The 19185-nt window shown below is 39.3% G+C and overlaps 1 long non-coding RNA gene across 1 annotated transcript in view; it reads right to left on the minus strand.

The window, feature by feature from the left end:
* Positions 1-2091: 2091 nt before the first annotated feature.
* The window catches only part of LOC122451851, a 105082-nt gene continuing 87988 nt past the window's right edge, over positions 2092-19185 (minus strand). Inside the window, exons 2-4 of the long non-coding RNA XR_006272519.1 lie at positions 7615-7672; positions 3627-3706; positions 2092-2188 (exon numbers count right to left, since the gene is read on the minus strand). This is a non-coding gene — a long non-coding RNA (uncharacterized LOC122451851). The remainder of the gene's footprint in view (positions 2189-3626; positions 3707-7614; positions 7673-19185) is intronic.

Genomic DNA, 19185 nt, shown 5'->3' on the forward strand with positions numbered 1-19185 from the left:
AGTCAGAAAATTGAATTAACTTTTGAATTTAACTTGTAAAGGTCAAAAGGAACATACTTCTAATGACAAAGGAAATTAAATATGTGCTATTTCATCTTCTATTGTTTAATACCTAATATATCATTTATCTGAAAATGAGAGGAAGATTTTTTTTGAGCAAAATAATGCCTATTTTTAACTAGAAAAATATGGTTATATTCCTTTTACGTTAACTCTATCTCCTTCTTTGAAAACCAGATAAATATTCATATCTAATATGGGTTATAGTTTGAAATATAGGTTATCTTATATACAAGCAAGAGAAAATTGAAGAACAGTAGCAGTAATCTCCCTTAAGGTAAATCCAAAATATAAATCCCTTCATTCATTCCACAAACATTAGGTACCTAATATGTATCAAAGACATGTATAGTCCTGTTTGTTCATGGAATTTGGTCTGAAAGGGTTTTTTTCTCAGGTTTTTTTTATCCTATTTGACTTCTTTTCAGTCAAAAATTGACACTGTTGCACAATCCATTCCTCTTGAAAGGATCTTCTCCCTAATGTTAATATCTAGAGAGAAACGAGACCTCTGAAATATTCATCCCTCCCGATTTCCGCCCATTTTTCCTAGTCTCCTTCTGCATCTTTCTTTTGTCCATCTCTAAATGTTGGCTTTCCCCAAGAGTCAGTTCATGTGTGGCTGTTTACTTGGCTTCATCCACCCCCGACAAGCTGCTGACACCACACAGCCATTTCCAGTTTATATTAGTCTATGCTCTAGAGGTGTATTCTCAACTGTCCACCACTCCAACCCAGAAACCTCAGACTCAAGGTATCCTCTCTTCTCACCAAAAAGTATGCAAAGGAAAAAAATTCCCCTTCCCTATCTTCCTAAGCCCATAAACTTCAACCCATTCATGACAAAACCTAGCTGCCTTAAATCAGAAAATCTTTTATCTGGACTACTTTAAGAGTACTTACCTGGTCTATTGTTCTCTAATTTCTCCTCCCCACCTTTCTGCCAAGTCAAAAATTGTGTGGTACAACCTAAATTATCAGTTATAAATCAGGTATGAACCATGTTAATCTTCACTTTAAAATCCTCATACTCCCTTGTTAAGTCAAAGCATAAAATCCTAACTCCTCAGTACAGTACACATTGTCTTACCCGTGCCTCTGCTGATGGACATGTAGGTTGCTTCCATGTCTTGGCTATTGTAAACTCTACTATGATAAACATTAGAGTGTATGTATCTTTTTGAATTACAGTTTTATCTGAGCCTGTGCCTAGTAGTGGGATTGCTGGGTCATAAGGTAGCTCTCATATTAGTTTTTTATGGAACTTCTATACTGTTCAACAACTACACTCCAATAAAAAAAATGTTAAAAATAATAAATAAATACAGTCCACAGTGCTTTCCAATCTCATTCACTCTGGCTTTTAAGATTTGTAAATCCATGGCTGATTCATGTCAATGTATGACAAAAACCACTACAATATTGTAAAGTAATTAGCCTCCAACTAATAAAAATAAATGAAAAAAGAAAAAAAAAAGATTTCTCTCCGTCCATCTCTATCACCCATTCAGCGGTTCTGAAATCACAGGCGTGGTCAAGCCTCTGTGTTTTCGTCCATAGAGTTCTCTCTTCCTTCCCTGCTGCCCTACACCACCTTGTATTTGACTCATCCATATAACTGAGAGCATCTTAAAAATAGGTACTGATTTTTATTCATTTTTGTACCTTCAGAACCTAGCTGAGTACTAGGATTCTCATGGATGTTCAATTGACATTGAATTCAAAACCATTTACAATGTGGTTTTCACTCTCCTTTTCTGTCTCATCTCCAACTTTTCACCCAATTCACCCAGTTTTCTAGTCATATAGACTATTCATCATGACTGAACAAGGCATGTTCTTTCATACTCTAAGTTCTTTGTTAGAAGCCTGTTCTTCCTCAAAGAATTAACTCAGTTTTAGACTAATCTTCTACATTCTAGATGTATATTTTCCTTAGTGATGTGAGGGTTTCTGCATCTTTTCTCTTCAGACATACCCAGGTAGAATTAATTATCATCCTTTTCAATAGCTAATTATTCATAAAACTTACCAGATTAAATCATATATGTGTATGTCTTGATCTCTCCTATTGAATCATAAGATATTTAGCTTGTCTCATTTGTATCTTCAGCACCAAGAATCTTGCCTGGTAAATTAAATTGAAAAACAGATTAGTTGGGGCATTGGATTCTCAAACACATAGTTCATTAGTTTGGCTGACATTAGAATTTCATGGGGAACTTTTAAAAAATACCAGTGACTCTGTCCCATCTCCAAATAGTCTTGCTTAATTGGTCTGGGAGAGATACAGCACTAGCATTATCGGCAGTGTTCCATGGCTGATTGACAGGGAATGTTGGCCAGGAATGGGAGCGGGCAGCCCCAGAGACATGAGAAAGGGTCGAATTATAGAGCTCCATGAATGCCAGCTCAAGGCAATTAAGGACTAATTTGCTCTGGGGCCACATCATCCCTCACCATGGACTCTCCAATTGGTTGAGAATCTTGGGAGATTAAATGAATATGAGTTTTCCACGATCAATTCTACAGTGTCCTGAGGACCACTTACCTTTCTTTAGTCAATAGACACAATACTAAAAAGCACTCTCTCCCATCCTCTCTCTTTGTCTCACAACTCACTTGCTGCAAACTCAAACAAGTATTTCCTGGCTACTTATGGGAGTATTGGCTTTTGTCTCCATGGGAATATTTTAAGCACTAACTTGGGTTCTCAATCCTCTTTCCCTACATTAGCTCCTTCACCACCACAGTAGTCACTTGATGACCCCCACTTACAGCCTCAGATCTGCATCAGCTTCTGAGTCATTTTGACAAGGACAACAATAATTGCAACAGCTTCAGCCTAATACTTAGCAGGCTATGGCATCCTGCCGCAAGACCAGCAGCCAAAACATTAAGTTCTAGGGACATGCCCCCAAGACTGTCTCAGCATCACTTATGACTCACACCTCGCCCACAAGGCTATCCTATCTGATAGTACCCCATTTGCCCTAGGAAGGACAGATCGATCTCAGGGGACCACAGATCCTGCCTTGCTTCTCCGACTACTCCGGTCACTACCCTGCAGACCCCATATTATGGTATGGTCCATCAGCTTCAAACCCGCCCTTCTCTGCTCTGTGATGCTGAGACTAGGACTCTGCAGACTGCATTTCTGTCTTGCTGGCTGGCTCTGTTAGACTCCTCCAATAGGGCTGCTGGAGGAGACTGCAGGGCTGGAGAAAGGGAAAGAGTCTGCTGCTTCCTGCTGTCTCTCCATGGGCTTTCTCTTCCTGACAGCAACAATCAACCATGCCTCTGCTGCACCCTGGCAGTTAATTCCAATTAATAGCAAATCCAGTTTGCAGTCTTTTTCCAATTTTATATGCCCACTCAGAGACACCAGCAGCAGCTTATGTCTTCTCTTTACAAATTCAGGTCCCAGGTCCACAGGGTCCCTCCTCTAACCATCCCAAAACCAGCCTTCTCCTCCAACCTCTAAGTTGTAATAACTCCAGCTCCTCCCTTGGCGTTCTCAGCCTCTCTCAGCCTCAGGGTTGATGGCTGCTGCCTGCAGTTGTTACCTTGGAGATAACTTCAGGTTGTCTTTTAGCCTTGTCAGTTCTTCAATCATTAATTAACAATTCTTTATGTTAAATTCTCACTGTGGGGGGAAAAAAAAACCAGTGTGATTCCTTCTTTTGATTGCACCCTCTTAGTACAGGCCTGGCTCAAACAGGCATATTTGCCTGAATTATGTCTCAGCTAGTTCTGTGCCTTGAAGCTCTCAGCTGTCCTCATTGCAATCTGCCTCTGTAACATGAACAAAAATGTTTCAATTGTAATATTCAATCCACCACTGATATAGTATAGTCATATACTATGGACTATTTGATTGGAATTTTATTTTCTAAATAATGATATTAGCAGCTTGCATTTTTAAGGAATAACAAATACAGCAAATAGACCATTAGCTTTTATAAAGAACATGTCCATGCATCTTCAAATTTTCCAATACTGTTGCCATCATAAGCACCTGGCTTCCTTTCCAGGGCCATCATTTGCATGTGGGATCAAATGGAAAAGGGCGAAGTACATAAAATGTGGATGCCAAAGTGAGCTAAACTCCCTCTCCAGCTAATCAACTCACTCATACCGTGTTTTTAATAGAGCACATGATGTAAAACTCTCAGAGTGCCTTAACTTGCCATTGATTTTTAGATTCATTCAATGGCAGTTGAATTTTCAAAGATAAACATAAAATCATCTACTTAATGAACATGAATTTGAGCAAACTCCAGGAGATAGTGAAGGACATAGGAGCCTGGCATGCTGCAGTCTATGGGATCACAGAGTCATACACAATTAAGTGACTGAACAACAATAAAAGGCTATTAGCACTGCTATTTATTTAGCACTTAATGCATGATAATCACTATACTTACAGTATCTTAATACTGTACATACAGTATTTTATTTAGTCTTTACAAAAATTCTAGAAGTAATTCATATCATTATGTCTCTTATTATAGATGAGAAAACTGGGACACCAACAGGAAAAGTAACCTGCTGATCGCAAAGAACTTGTAAGTAACAAAAGTGGAATTCTGACTATAGAGCCCACATCTGTTGGCCATCCTTAATATGTTAGCTCTACATACACACTTTTCTTGTGAATGCACCTCTTATGGTAAAGGCTACATATTGTTTTTACCAATCAGATGGATAATTGTTTGCTTTTACAATGCTTAAGGAATTATCATTATATAATCCTTTCAAAACCTTTTATGATTTTGGATTGTAAACCTACTTTATTGTATATTACAATACCCAGCTTATGAAAGTTCACTAGCAAATCAAGGCTTTTTAATGTAATGTATTTCCCAGGAGGAATTAAGTTTCCTGGGCCAGTCCACAAAACATGTAGAATTGCTCATCACATTTTTAGCAGTAAAATTAAGTAGAAAACAACAGAGTTGGCTTTTCCTTTTAAAATTATAAAATATATTTTAAAAATAATGAGCCGTTTTGAAAAGCCATGAAACTCAGCAGGGCTGTAGGAAGGCCAGGTATCTTCTGTGGGAGTGTGGGGATATAGGACAAACATGTGAAATGGGAGAGGATAGAAGTTATTCTGATGATAACCCTATATGCAAGACAGAAAAAGAGACACAGATGTATAGAACAGACTTTTGGACTCTATGGAAAAAGGTGAGGGTGGGATGATCTGAGAGAGTAGCATCGAAACATGTATATTATCAAGTGTGAAACAGATCACCAGTCCAGGTTGGATGCATGAGACAAGTGCTCAGGGCTGGTACACTGGGATGACCCAGAGGGATGGGATGGGGAGGGAGGTGGGAGGGGGCTTCAGGATGGGGAACACATGTAAATCCATGGCTGATTCATGTCAATGTATGGCAAAAACCACTACAATATTGTAAAGTAATTAGCCTCCAACTAAAAAAATAAATGAAAAAAAAAAAAGTTATTCTGACCACAAAGCCCCCAAGAGGGAAAATAATCATGCCATTATTCCCTATCTACCTGTCTATCCACCCTACCATTAGCATAGAGTATGTTCTTCCATAAGGAAAAAGGAGGTAAATTGGAGGTCATAAGCCTATCAGATAAATTTATCAGAGAGCCATATCACCAGCCAGTCATATAAAGAGAAGGGCATCAAAGTCAAGCTTAAAAGGAAAAAATGGCTCTGTCTCAGGTCCAGGAAGGTGATGGGTGTGAAGTAGAAAGGAAGTTCTTCTGAACAATTTTGTTACCAGAAGTCAAATGATAGGGAGAGGAGGTGCTTTAAAAGAAAAGCACTTTAGCTGTGATACCATCATAGATAAAAGCTGTGAAATAGATGAGCTGTAGGTATACTGGGCATATTGTTGGGACCATTCCTACATAGTCCTTTCAAGAATCACAATTATCTTTGGCTTCCCTTATTTAGTTGTTTAGATAAGATCTTGTTTCCAGGGAGACTTACTCAAAGATATTTTTGGCAAAATGCTACCAGTAAGAAATGAATCTAAATTGTTTAATTCTGAAGAGACTTTACATTTTTCATCTTTTTAATCTTTTAATTCATGTATTCATCCTGTCAGCCAGAGTTTATCATACACACTCTGTGGGGCACTGTCCTAGGTGCTAGAAGACACACCAGAGAAAAATACTGCCTCCAGAGAGTTTATATCTTAGTTTTACAATCATTTGAGAGTCATCTGCAAATAAATTAATGTCTAAAAAGTATTTTAATAAAGTGGCAAACGATAAAGGATGCCATCCAGATAGCTACAGTATTAGCTGTCTTTAAAAGAAAATATGGATTCCCAGATAGATCAATAAATTTTCCTTTTCAAATGATATCAAGTAAATGTGACTTGTACAGTTTCTATTTGGCCTTATAGTTTTTGGCTTGTACATGTTTAGACCACTTAGAGCTGTTGTTTGAAGCACAAAGATAATGGACAAAGTAGATGTAAGAAAAGCAAAGTGTACACTGTAAGTAGAGTTTTGCCCTGACATTCTGCAGATTTCCTATTTTGAACCAAAAACTGAAACTTAACCTTTGAATGTGTTTTACAGAATTTAAAAAATTTCTACTTCATCAACTAGGTTCCAAATATTGTCAGTTGAACATATACCGGGAGACTTCTCTAAGTTTGTTGAGAGTTCTTAGTTCAGGGAATAAACATGAAACATAGGTTGCTACTGAGGAAATTGTCCAACACACCATTAGAAGAAAGAATACAATGCTCCCAGAAAAGGAAATGCTAAGATGTCAAAACCTCCTTCAAACAGAATCTTAAGGATAGAGCCCATCTACGCTGAATAGATTAAAAGAGCATTGAAAGAAGATGACTCCAGCTTTTAACAGATGTTTTTCTCTAAAGTAGATAATACAAGCCTATGAAATAAGCTATTAGATAATAAAATTTTAAGTAAAATCGAATGGTAAAATTCGGTCTGTAAACACTAGAAGTGAAATTTAATAAAAGTTGATTGATTTTGACTCTATTAATTCAGAATTTCAGATAATCTCATAAAAAATAAACTAAAGTTAGCTCTTTGGTAATTTGGGGAGAAAGATCTTCTAGGTCAATATTTCTCAATGTTAATGTTCATAGGAATCATCTAGGGATCTTGTTAAATGCTTCCAGCAGCTCTGGGGTGGGGCCCTGAGTGTCTGCATTTTTACTGACTCCCTGCTGGCCCTTTGGGGGCTTCCCTGGTAGCTCAGCTGGTAAAGAATCTGCCTGTAGTGCAGGAGACCTGGGTTCAATCCCTGGTTTGGGAAGACCCTCTGGCAGAAACGGCTACCCACTCCAGTATTCTGGCCTGGAGAAATTCCATGGACTGTATAGTCCATTGGGTCACAGAGTCAGACACAACTGAGTGACTTTCACACATTGCTAGTACTTTGCTCCCAGTGCACAAAAGTACTTTGAGTAGCAAGGATCTAAGAAAATCAGTATAAGCCAGATTGTACAGGAAATAGCAAACCAAGAAAAAGCATATTTTCACAATATCATTGGGAATATCAAGTAGAAAAAAATGACTACTTACAAATGAGTCTTTGTTGTTCATTAAAACAGTTTTGGTAGGAGTTCAATGTGGTAACGTGCTGTAAGTGGATAAGTAGAATTAATTCACATTGTCAAAAAAATGAAAACAAAAAGATTTTCTTTAGAAATACTCTATCCCATTTTAACTCTAATTTCATTCATTTCTAGTGCTTTCATTTTAGTTAATGAATATGTGGAATTTTGACCACTAAAAGCAAAAGGAAATGGTATCTTTACCCATCTTCAATTCTTCTTGGGTTCATTTTCCCAACAAGTTTGAGAATTTCCCCACATATTTACTCATTTACTCAGGAGAAGCACACACAGACAGAGAAAAATACTGCTAAGAGCAAGTCCTAAAGTAACTAATTCAGAACAGATTCTAAGATGAGCCACTCCCACTCCACCCCAACCTGGTAAGATAAATAAACAACAAAATTGTTAAGGTAAATATTATGACATAACACTCACTATAAACATAATGCATCAAAAGCTCCAAAGTAGTATTTCCATGGGTCACCACCATGACTGACAATTATTAATTGAGATTGTCCAAAATCCTTTGGTGTGCCTTGGTCCCTACCACATTGCTGAAGCTATAGAGAAATAAGAATGAATGGTGATTGCACTTTCCTATTTCCAGGGAGTGTAAAGATATACACATTTTGTGGGTATCTGTCTTTAGTCACCAATGATGATCTTGTTTTCTGTGGTAAATAAATAGAAGCAGAGGCCAGGAGGACAGAGAGGAAGACGTAATGTCAGGAGCATGCAGGAAGGCACAGGATGCCTTCCTGGGGAAGAAACAAAAGGCACGGTTCCCTTTTCTCCACATCCTCTCCAGCATTGATTGCTTGCAGTTTTTTTGTTTGTTTGTTTGTTTTTATAATGACCATTCTGACCAGTGTGAGGTGATACCTCATTGTAGTTTTGATTTGCATTTCTCTAAAATTAGTGATGTTGAACAGCTTTTCATGTGTCTCTTGGCCATCTATACGTCTTCTTTCAAGAAATGTCTATTTAGATCTTCTGCCCATTTTTTAATTGGGTCATTGGTTGTTTTGATATTGGGTTGCATGAACTGTTTATGTATTTTAGAGATTAATCCCTTGTCAGTTGCTTCGTCTGCCCTCTTGCACGGTTGCTGGGAATGTAAATTGATACAGTGATTATGGAAAGCAGTATGGAGTTTCTTTAAAAAACTAAACATAGAACTAGCATAGGCCCCAACAATCCCACTCCTGGGCATATGCCCTGAGAAAACCATAATGTAAAAAGCCACTTGTACCCGCATGCTAATTGCAGCACCATTTACAATAATCAGGACATGGAAGCAACCTAAATGTCCATAAATTGAGGAATGGGTAAAGAAAATGTGGTTTCTTGTTTAGTCACTCAGTCGTGTCTGACTCTGTGACCTATGGACTGTAGCCCACCAGGCTTCTCTATCCATGGAATTTTCCAGGCAAGAATGCTGAAGTGTGTTGCCATTTCCTTCTGAATATTACTCAGCCATGAAAAGGAATGAAACTGGGTCATTTGTAAAGATGTAGATGAACCTAAAGTCTGTCACACAAAGTGAAATAAGTCAGAGAAAAACAAATGTTGTATTAATATATTAACACATATATGTGGAATATAGAAAAAAACTGGTACAGATGAACCTATTTGCAGGGCAGGAATAGAGACAGATGTAGAGAACAAAGACGTGGACACAGTGGGGAGAAGGGAGGGTGGGACTCACTGGGAGATTAGGACTGAAACATACACGTGACCATGCGTAAAACAGATAGCTGATGGGAGCCTGCCGTATAGCACGGGGAGCTGACCTGGGGCTCTGTGATGAGCCAGACGGGCGGAATTGGGTGTGAGTGTGGGAAGGAGGTTCAAGAGGGAGGAGATGTATGTAAACATACACTCACTTCACTGTACAGCAGAAATGCAGCATTGTAAAGCATTTATGCTCCAGTAAATATAAACAGAGTAATAATTTTTTTTAGAGAAACAAAAGATAGGAAAATGAAGGAAAAAGAGAAGTGTAGAAATGCAATATTAAAGCAGCAGAAAAAGAAAGCAGAAAGGAAGGAGATACTGAGAAGTTAGAAGCACTTTCAAAGCCAAACTTTTAACCACATAACCTACCTGCATTGGACCCTGGAGAAGAATTTCCCACATATAACACTGGTATCATCCAACATGGCAGACACATTCCTAAGCACAAGCATGGGATGGAAAGTATTTTCCTGTTCTGAAGATGATTAAACAATCAAATAATAATTGACTATCCTACATCAGATGCCATGTTTGCTAAGCAAGATTTCTTTTACCTACAAGGAAAAAAATTAAAGCAATCTAATATAAGCACTGCAATAAACTTGACATTTGTATTTCTCATTATAAATGAATTAAGTTGGCATGGATGGAAAAAAGAAAGAGGTGAGGAAGGGCAAAAAGGCAGAGGGAGAGCCCTGCGCTAAACCACAGCTTGAGCTGTCCTTCTTGAGAATAACTAGAACACAGAAACCAGGATTCATCAAAGTTTCACCTTGGTAGACCCAGCTGCACAAAGTGGGAGCTAAATTGAATACCAGATGAACAGAATCAGAGCAGAAGTCAAAAGAAACCTACTGAGCATAAGAGAGGAATTTGAGAGGGAGACAAATAGGGGGAAAATGACACAGAGATCAAAATCGGAAGGCAAAGGGAACTGAGACTGGAGAAGAAAGCATGACAGAAAGCAAGCTGTAAATAAGGATGAACTTCAGAGAACTCTTTTTATGTGGTCTCAGTGAGGTTCCTAGGGCTCAGAATGAACCTGAAGGGAGAGCCCCAAACCTAACACTGAGGGGTCTTTTATTCCCCACCTACTGACTTCCAAGACTTCATAGGATGTACAAACCCCTTCCAGCTGGCAGGGATGGCTGCTCTTGTGTGTGTGTGTTGGGGGGCGGGGGGGAACAGGCTTGCCAAGCTCTGCATCTCTCTTGACTCCAGTTCATGTGCTAACTCTGTCGGAAATAACACTGTGCTGTGCTTAGTCACTCAGTCGTGTCCAGCTCTTTGTGACCTCATGGACTATAGCCCACCAGGCTCCTCTGTTCATGAGGATTCTCCAGGCAAGGATACTAGAGTGGGTGGCCATGCCCTCCTCCAGGGGATCTTCCCAACCCAGGGATCCAACCCAGGTCTCCTGCATTGCAGGCAGATTCTTTATCAGCTGAGCACAAGGGAAGCCCAAGAATGTTGAAGTGGGTAGCCTGTCCCTTCTCCAGAGGAACTTCCCGACCCAGGAATCTCACCAAGGTCTCCTGAATTGCAGTCAGATTCTTTATCAGCTGAGCTACCAGGGAGTATCACAGGGGACCATGTAAAAGTAGATGAGGCAGAAAAGCAACTAAGGCCCTTAAGATGCCTTAGTAAGTCACGTGTCATGTGTTCTAACAACTGAAATGGTTGTTGCATGTGGAAGGGTGGGGTCTGTTTCAAATAAAAGAAAAGGAAGCATCCAGGCCTATTAAGGTATTTCTTTGAGCCATGCTCTTCCAGGAAGTAGACCTTCCAAGAATTATGCTGGGAATTAGAAAAGGTCCTCCTCTCAGCCTATGCAGAAGTTGGATAATTCACACTGCTACTTCTTTCTCTCATCTTCAGTAAGGGGCACTCATGACTGATGTTCCTTAAAGAAGGAAATAAAGAACTGCCTCAACCCTTAGCAGGTGAGCGCTGACGGGTATTTCTGGAAGTTGCTCAGTGTTTTATTTTTTCTTAGTAGTTCTTACTAGTCACTAGAAATCCACACCTGAAGACATCAGTTTCTGCTCACCCTCCACCCTCTCATTAATAATGCAATCCTGTGCTTTGACCGACCTTTGTACCTCTTCTTAGTAACTAATATCTGCTGGTGAATTGAAAATACAGGTCCTCTTCAGTCCTGAGAAAGACATTCCCTGAAAATGCACTAAAATAAAATACTCGTATAAGCAGAATGCTCTTATAAATCTCAGTATTTATGTCTTTAATACCCACCAAGTGATCTGGTACTAAAAATAACACTTGATCTTTACGAGCACAAATGGCAAAGTCAACAATGAAAACCATACATAGGTCTCAAGAGAAAAGTTGCAAAGAGAAGTGAGAACTCTGTTCCCTAGAGTTTTTCCTAAGCAGAGGTGTGAAGACAGGAAACATTTTCTTTGACCTCTGCCTGTCTTATTTTTCTAGTCCTTCTACCATGATGCCCGCTTCCTCCCAGTTTCCATTGCTCTACCTGTAATCACTGCCCAGAGTACATCACTCTGTTGGAGCAGTTCAGTTTGGGTAGCCCTTCCCCAGATAATTTCCTGTTTATATGCAGGATATGGGGCAACAACAAGGTTGAAATCAACACAACCACCTACAGACAAAATTCTGATGAAATGAAGTGTCCCAACCTCAACATAACGATTCTATGCTATAGAAGTCAGAATGGTGTTTACTCTTAGATGAACAGTTAGAGACTGGAAGGGGGCATGAGCCTCAGGGGTAGTTTCCTAGGTATTGAAAATTTTGATCCAGTGCTAGTTCCACTGGGTATTTTCAGTTTGTGAAAACCCACTGAGTAAAACACTTAGAATATATGGGCTTTTTAAAATATGTTAAATGTTATAGAACATGTTAAAATAGAATGACCTTAGGAATGACACACTGCAGGAGATTGAGAGGTTCAGATCTCAAAATACAATCAACGTAACCTTGGTATTTTAAGAAAACATATTCCGAACAAAAAGTGGAATAACATTTGACAATGTTATTAATACAAATCCCTTATAAATATTATTAAAAGTATTTCACAAAATATATTTCCCTTACTGGGAAGCATCTTTTAAAAAGGTTTTCACCATTTCTAAATGGGCTTTCAATGTCTCAGTCTAAAAAAGGTGTCTGTTGGGCATCCAGTGTTAAAGACTGGTGCTTCCACTGCAGGGGGCAGAGGTTCAATCTCTGATTGGGGAACTAAGATCCCACATGCCTCGCAGCATGGTCAAAAAATAAAATAATAAATAAATAAAAGGTGTCTGTTGGAAAGGAGCTGAGAAATGTCACCAGCACTGTCCCAAGAATATAACAAGCACAGCAAAATCAGGCTGTAATGGTTGCAGGTCACTAGTTGAAGAGAGTGCTTTCCTGGTGGCTCAGATGGTAAAATGTTTTCCTGCAAGCCAAAGACTCAGGTTCAACCCCTGGGTTGGGAATATCCCCTGGAGAAGGGAATGGCTACCCACTGCAGTATGCTTGCCTGGAGAATTCCATGAAATGAGGAGCCTGATGGGCTACAGTCCATGGGGTTGAAAAAGAGTTGAGCACGGCTGATTGGATCATCAGTCTCATCAGTTGATTGGATCATCCAACCAATTCTTGCTCAGATTCCATACTTAGCAACTCAATGATAGGAAAAAACTTAATTTTATTGCTCTAAGTGAAAAATGTTCTAATTTTACATATATCTCCTTGGAATCACAAACTTTTTTTTCAGTCTGTGGACACTTTCTAATCCAAAAATATTAACGAAACTCTTCAGTTCAGTAGCTCAGTCGTGTCAGACTGAGCAACCTCATGAACCTCAGACTCTGCAATCTCATGAACCATAGCACGCCAGGCCTCCCTGTCCATCACCAGCTCCCAGAGTTTACCCAAACCCATGTCCATTGAGTCGGTGATGCCATCCAACCATCTCATCCTGTCATCCCCTTCTCCTCCTGCCCTCAATCTTTCCCAGCATCAGGGTATTTTCCAATGAGTCAGTTCTTCCCATCAGGTGGCCAAAAGTAATGGAGTATCAGCTTCAGCATTAGCCCTTCCAATGAATATTCAGGGTTAATTTCCTTTAGGACTGACTGGTTTGATCTCCTTGAAGTCCAAGGGAATCTCAGGAGTCTTCTCCAACACCACAGATTACCTTTGTCAGCAAAGTAATCTCTCTGCTTTTTAATATGCTGTCTAGGTTTTTCATTGCTTCTCTTCCAAGGAGCAAGCGTCTTGTAATTTCATGGCTGCAGTCACCATCTGCAGTGCTTTTGGAGCCCAAGAAAATAAAGTCTGTAATCGTTTCCACTGTTTCCCCATCTATTTGCCATGAAGTGGTAGGACTGGATTAGTTTTCTGAACATTGAGTTTTCAGCCAGCTTTTTCACTCTCCTCTTTCACTTTCATCAAGAGGCTCTTTATTCTTCTTCACTTTCTGCCATAAGGGTGATGTCATCTGCGTAAATGAGGTTATTGATATTTCTCCCAGCAATCTTGATTCCAGTTTGTGCTTCATTCAGCCTGGCATTTCACATGATATATTCGGCATAAAAGTTAAATAAGCAGGGTGACAATATATAGCCTTGACATACTCTTTTCCCAAATTAGAACCAGTCTGTTGTTCCATGTCCAGTTCTAATTGTTGATTCTTAACCTACATATAGATTTCTCAGGAGGCAGGAAAGGTGGTCTGGTATTCCCATCTCTTGAAGAAATTTCCACAGTTTGTTGTGATCCACACAGTCAAAGGCTTTGGCATAGTCAATAAAGCAGAAGTAGATGTCTTTCTGAAACTTTCTTGCTTTTTCAGTGATCCAAGGGATGTTGGCGATTTGATCTCTGCTTCCTCTGCCTTTTCTAAATCCAGCTTGAACATCTGGAAGTTCATGGTTCAGGTACTGAAGCCTGGTTTGGAGAATTTTGAGCAATACTTTGCAAGCATGTAAGACGAGTGCAATTGTGCCGTAGTTTGAACATTCTTTAGCATTGCCTTTCTTTGGGATTGGAATGAAAACTGACATTTTTCAGTCCTATGGCCACTGCTGAGTTTTCCAAATTTGCTGGCATATAGAGTGCAGCACTTTCACAGCATCATCTTCTAGGATTTGAAATAGCTCAACTGGAATTCCATAACCTCCACTTGCTTTGTTCATAGTGTTGCTTCCTAAGGCCCACTTGACTTCGCATTCCGGGATGTCTGGCTCTAGGTGAGTGATCACACCATCGTGATTATCTGCGTCATGAAGATCTTTTTTGTACAGTTCTTCTGTGTATTCTTGCCACCTCTTCTTAATATCTTCTCCTTCTGTTAGGTCCATACCATTTCTGTCCTTTATTGTGCCCATTTTGCATGAAACATTCCCTTGGTATCTCCAATTTTCTTGAAGAGATCTCTAGTCTTTTCCATTCTATTGGTTTCCTCTATTTCTTTGCATTGATCACTGAGGAAGGCTTTCTTATCTCTCATTGCTATTCTTTGGAACTCTGCATTCAAATGGGAATATCTTTCCTTTTCTCCTTTGCCTTTTGTGTCTTTTCTTTTCACAGCTATCTGTAAGGCCTCCTCAGACAACCATTTTGCCTTTTTGCATTTCTTTTTCTTTGGGATGGTCTTGATCACTGCCTCCTGTACGACATCATGAATGTATGTCCGTAGTTTAGGCATAGTTTAGGCACTCTATCAGATGTAATCCCTTGAATCTATTTGTCACTTCCACTGTGTGATTGTAAGGGATTTGATTCAGGTCATATCTGAATGGTCTAGTGGCTTTCCCTACTTTCTTCAATTTCAGCCTGAATTTGGCAATAAGGAGTTCATGATTTGAGCCACAGTTGCTCCTGGTCTTGTTTTTACTGACTGTATAGTGCTTCTCCATCTTTGGCTGCAAAGAATATAATCAATCTGATTTTGGTATTGAACATTTGGTGATGTTCACGTGTAGAGTTTTCTCTTGTGTTGTTGGAAGAGGGTGTTTTCTATGACCAATGAGCTCTCTTGGCAAAATTCTGTTAGCTTTTGCTCTGCTTCATTCTGTACTCCAAGGCCAAATTTGCCTGTTACTCCAGGTATCTCTTGACTTCCTCCTTTCAAGTAGTAGTTATAATAACTTCCCAAGGGGTGTGGTCACCAAGCTGGGGCACAAATCCATCCCTCTGGAAAAGCACGTCCAGCAAAGCATTGTCAAGCACTGGGACATGTTTTTCCCTGCCTGCGGAGATGTGTACGCTGGATCCCTTTCTCTTTGGGGAGCTGCCTGCTTTCTCCATGAATGGGAATGTGTGTGAGTCCTACTGTGTATCAGCTATAACAGAGTGTCATATTGAAGCAATGAAAACACGTTTTGATATTCAGAGTGATTTTTAACTTATTTTTCAGTAGAGATATAATCAACATACAACATTATATTCATTTCAAGTGTGCAAAATAATGATTTGATATTTGTTTATATTTCAAAATGGACACCACAATCAGTCTAGTCCACATGTCACCATTCACAGTTACAGAATTTTTTTTTTCTTGTGGTGAGAACTCTTAAGATTTAATTTCTTAGTAACTTTCAAATATGCAGTAGTGCATTATTAGCTACAGTCACCATGCTGTGCCTATCACCTCACACTTGTTAGAATAGTGAATATCAAAAAGACAAGAAGTAGCAAGTGCTGGTGAGGATATAGAGAAAAGAGTGTAATGTTGGTGGGAATACAAACTGGTGTAGCTGCTGTGGAAAACAGTATGGAGGTTCCTCAAAAATTAAAAATAGAGCTACCCCATGATACAGCAATTCCAATTCTGGATATTTATCATAAGAAGGTGAAAACAATAACCTGAAAAGATACAGGCACACCCATGTTCCCTGCTGCATTGTGTACGATCACCAACACGTGGAAGCAACATAAATGTCTATGGACAGAGGAATAAAGAAATTGAGATACACACACAGAAATATTATTTAGCCATAAACATAATGAAATCTGGTCATTTGTGACAATAATGGGTGGACCTATAGGGTATTACACAAAATGAAATGAGTCAAAGGAAAACAAATACCACATGATCTCACTTATAGGTGGAATCTAAAGAAAGGAAACCAACTGATCTATACAGACAGCAGATTGGTAGTTGCCCGTGGTGGGGAGAAATGGGTGGAGGAAGTATAAAAGGTACAGAGGGATCTTATGGTGAGTTCTTAGAGAAATCTTCAAAGCGATTTGTTATAAACTTCATTCCTCTTGAACAGTGACTACACTGGCAGTACTTTAGGCTCAAGAATTTGAATAGGTACTTTGTATCAGTCTTACATCCAGGGCGCCTAACACACTTCATAATACCCATCAATTTAATGGGATTTGATAATTCTGAGAAAGAATCACAAACCACTGACAGGGAGAAGCACCTGCTAACAATTGTAAAGGGACACATTGAAAAGCAATTTTAAATATTTAAAATACAGAAGCTTTCAGAATTCATCACTCATACGTTTATATGGTTTCTAAAAGTACAATCTATTTTTTAATCTACCAAATCAAAATTCCTTATAGTTATATTTACTTAACTCATTTTTATTTTTCTTCAATCTTCCTTGTGCTCTGAAATAGAAATATTGTAGCTTATATATTTCATACAGACATTTCAAATATGAATTTTCCATTCAGAGGAAATCTTGTGCCTTCCCATTGGGGAGAAAATCCAGCATCAAATTTATACCATTATTTGAAACACACCTAAAATGTTCTGCCGTGTTGATCATACACTCCTCAGCGATCATGAAGAAAACTTTCCAAGAAACTTTATGTCCAGCATTACAATGTTTCTAAGTTCATATTTTCTCATACTTTGTTATTCTACGCTTGACAAGGGAAAAATATCAACTGCTCTCCTGGAGCAACCTTGGAAAATATATATAAGAAATCAACATCAATTGATGCCTAGACACAAGTTGAAGTCATTCACATCTGGAGATGAGGAAAAAGCAAGAAATAAAAATATCTTATTTCAGTGTCTTGAGTTTTCATTTTTCTTTTGCCTTCAGTTACAACTAAGCAAACTATTTGCCTAGAAACCACCTCCGCCCAATAATCTCACCCAGAATACAACTAACTTCCCTGGCTGATATGACATAGCAAAGCCAGATTGAAGAAGCAAGGGAAAAGATGAAATGTGCAATCTCATATCTTTGAGTAAAAGAGAAAAAGAAGGAAAAAGTTCCCTAGGAAATTTACAGAGCACATGGGAAAAAAGAAAATGTAGCATTCTGTTCACATGCAGAGTTATTTAATGCTGAGTAGTCTCCACCCTGAAGCACAGACTTCTTTTTTCCCCTGACTACTTTAGCAATCATTCTTTTGACACAATAATTATAAATGAATGTTTCTTCATATTATCAAAAGGTTTTTTTCTTTCTGTATAAGTAGATCAGCTAATTCAAATTATGAAATTGCCCACGCAGTACAGTGGTTCTCAACCAAAAAACAATTTTGTTCCCCAAGAGACATTAGACAATGTCTGGAGACATTTTGTATTGTCACAACTTGAGGAAGGGAGGGCAGTATTACTAGCATCTAGTGAATGGAGGTCAAGGATGCTGCTAAATATCCTGCAATAAACAGTGGAGCCTCCTCTCACTCCCAACTCCCCAAAAAAGAATTATTGGGGCCAATAGTTCTTAATTATTATAATGACAATAAACATTCCTGGTCATATACCTACCTAGAGAATGTGTGGGGTACTTGCATGCAGTGGACATCGAGATGGGGATGCCCAAATCCCCTTCAAGGGATACACTGTTGTCCTACTTGCTGGGAATGCTGTCAGCAAAGGACCCTTAGTTGCTAGCTTCTTCAAGATTTGCCTCAGTGGCAGAGACCTTCCACAGCCAAGGCCAGGTTCTTTCAAGAGTGGACCACATCCAAAGACTGCTTGTAGCAGTCATATAAAGGCCTGACCATTTCAGCTCCCCAAGGGACAACTCTGATAGTAGAAATGCCAGAGCTCTCCTGAGAGGTCTGGCTAGCGTTTCAATTCAACTTTGCCCTCTGCTCATATCTACTCCTTCCACACTTAGTGACGCCTAATGTACATCCTTCACTCCCGTCTCTTACTCAGCATCTGTTTCTGGAGAACCCAACCTGTGACAAGGCTAGTTTGGATGGGAAGCCTCTGAGCAAAAGAAATTTGGTAGAAATAGATTCCTCTAACACTCCACATAGGAAATTACCAGAATATTTGTGGAGCCCACAAAACCCTCTTGGGAAGAATCTGAGAGAAGAAATCAGGGGACGTTGGCTCTGCCTTAAGGCAGAGGACTATGCTACAGTAGCAAGTTAAAAATACCCTGCTGCTGCTGCTGCTAAGTCGCTTCAGTCGTGTCCGACTCTGTGCGACCCCATAGATGGCAGCCCACCAGGCTCCCCCGTCCCTGGGATTCTCCAGGCAAGAACACTGGAGTGGGTTGCCATTTCTTCTCCAATGCATGAAAGTGAAAAGTGAAAGTGAAGTTGCTTAGTCATGTCCGACTCTTAGCGATTCCATGGATTGGAGCCTACCAATACCCTAGAGATGTTAAAAATGGCTCATTTAGAGTAAAAAAAAAAAAGTAATTTTCAAAACCCAAAGTGCCTTCTGGACAATGACAGAAGACTTCCTCTGAATTCAATCATAAACTTTAAAAACAAACCATAAAATGCAGTGCTGTGTTGGTGAAAAAGAAGATGGGAGTTGAATCCTGAGATTCCAGACTGCTCTTCCTCACCTCTCACTGTTATGAGTCCAAGTTTGGTCTGCTTGCCACAC

This window comes from Cervus canadensis, chromosome 1, assembly GCF_019320065.1.
Source record: "Cervus canadensis isolate Bull #8, Minnesota chromosome 1, ASM1932006v1, whole genome shotgun sequence".
Lineage (NCBI taxonomy): Eukaryota > Metazoa > Chordata > Mammalia > Artiodactyla > Cervidae > Cervus > Cervus canadensis.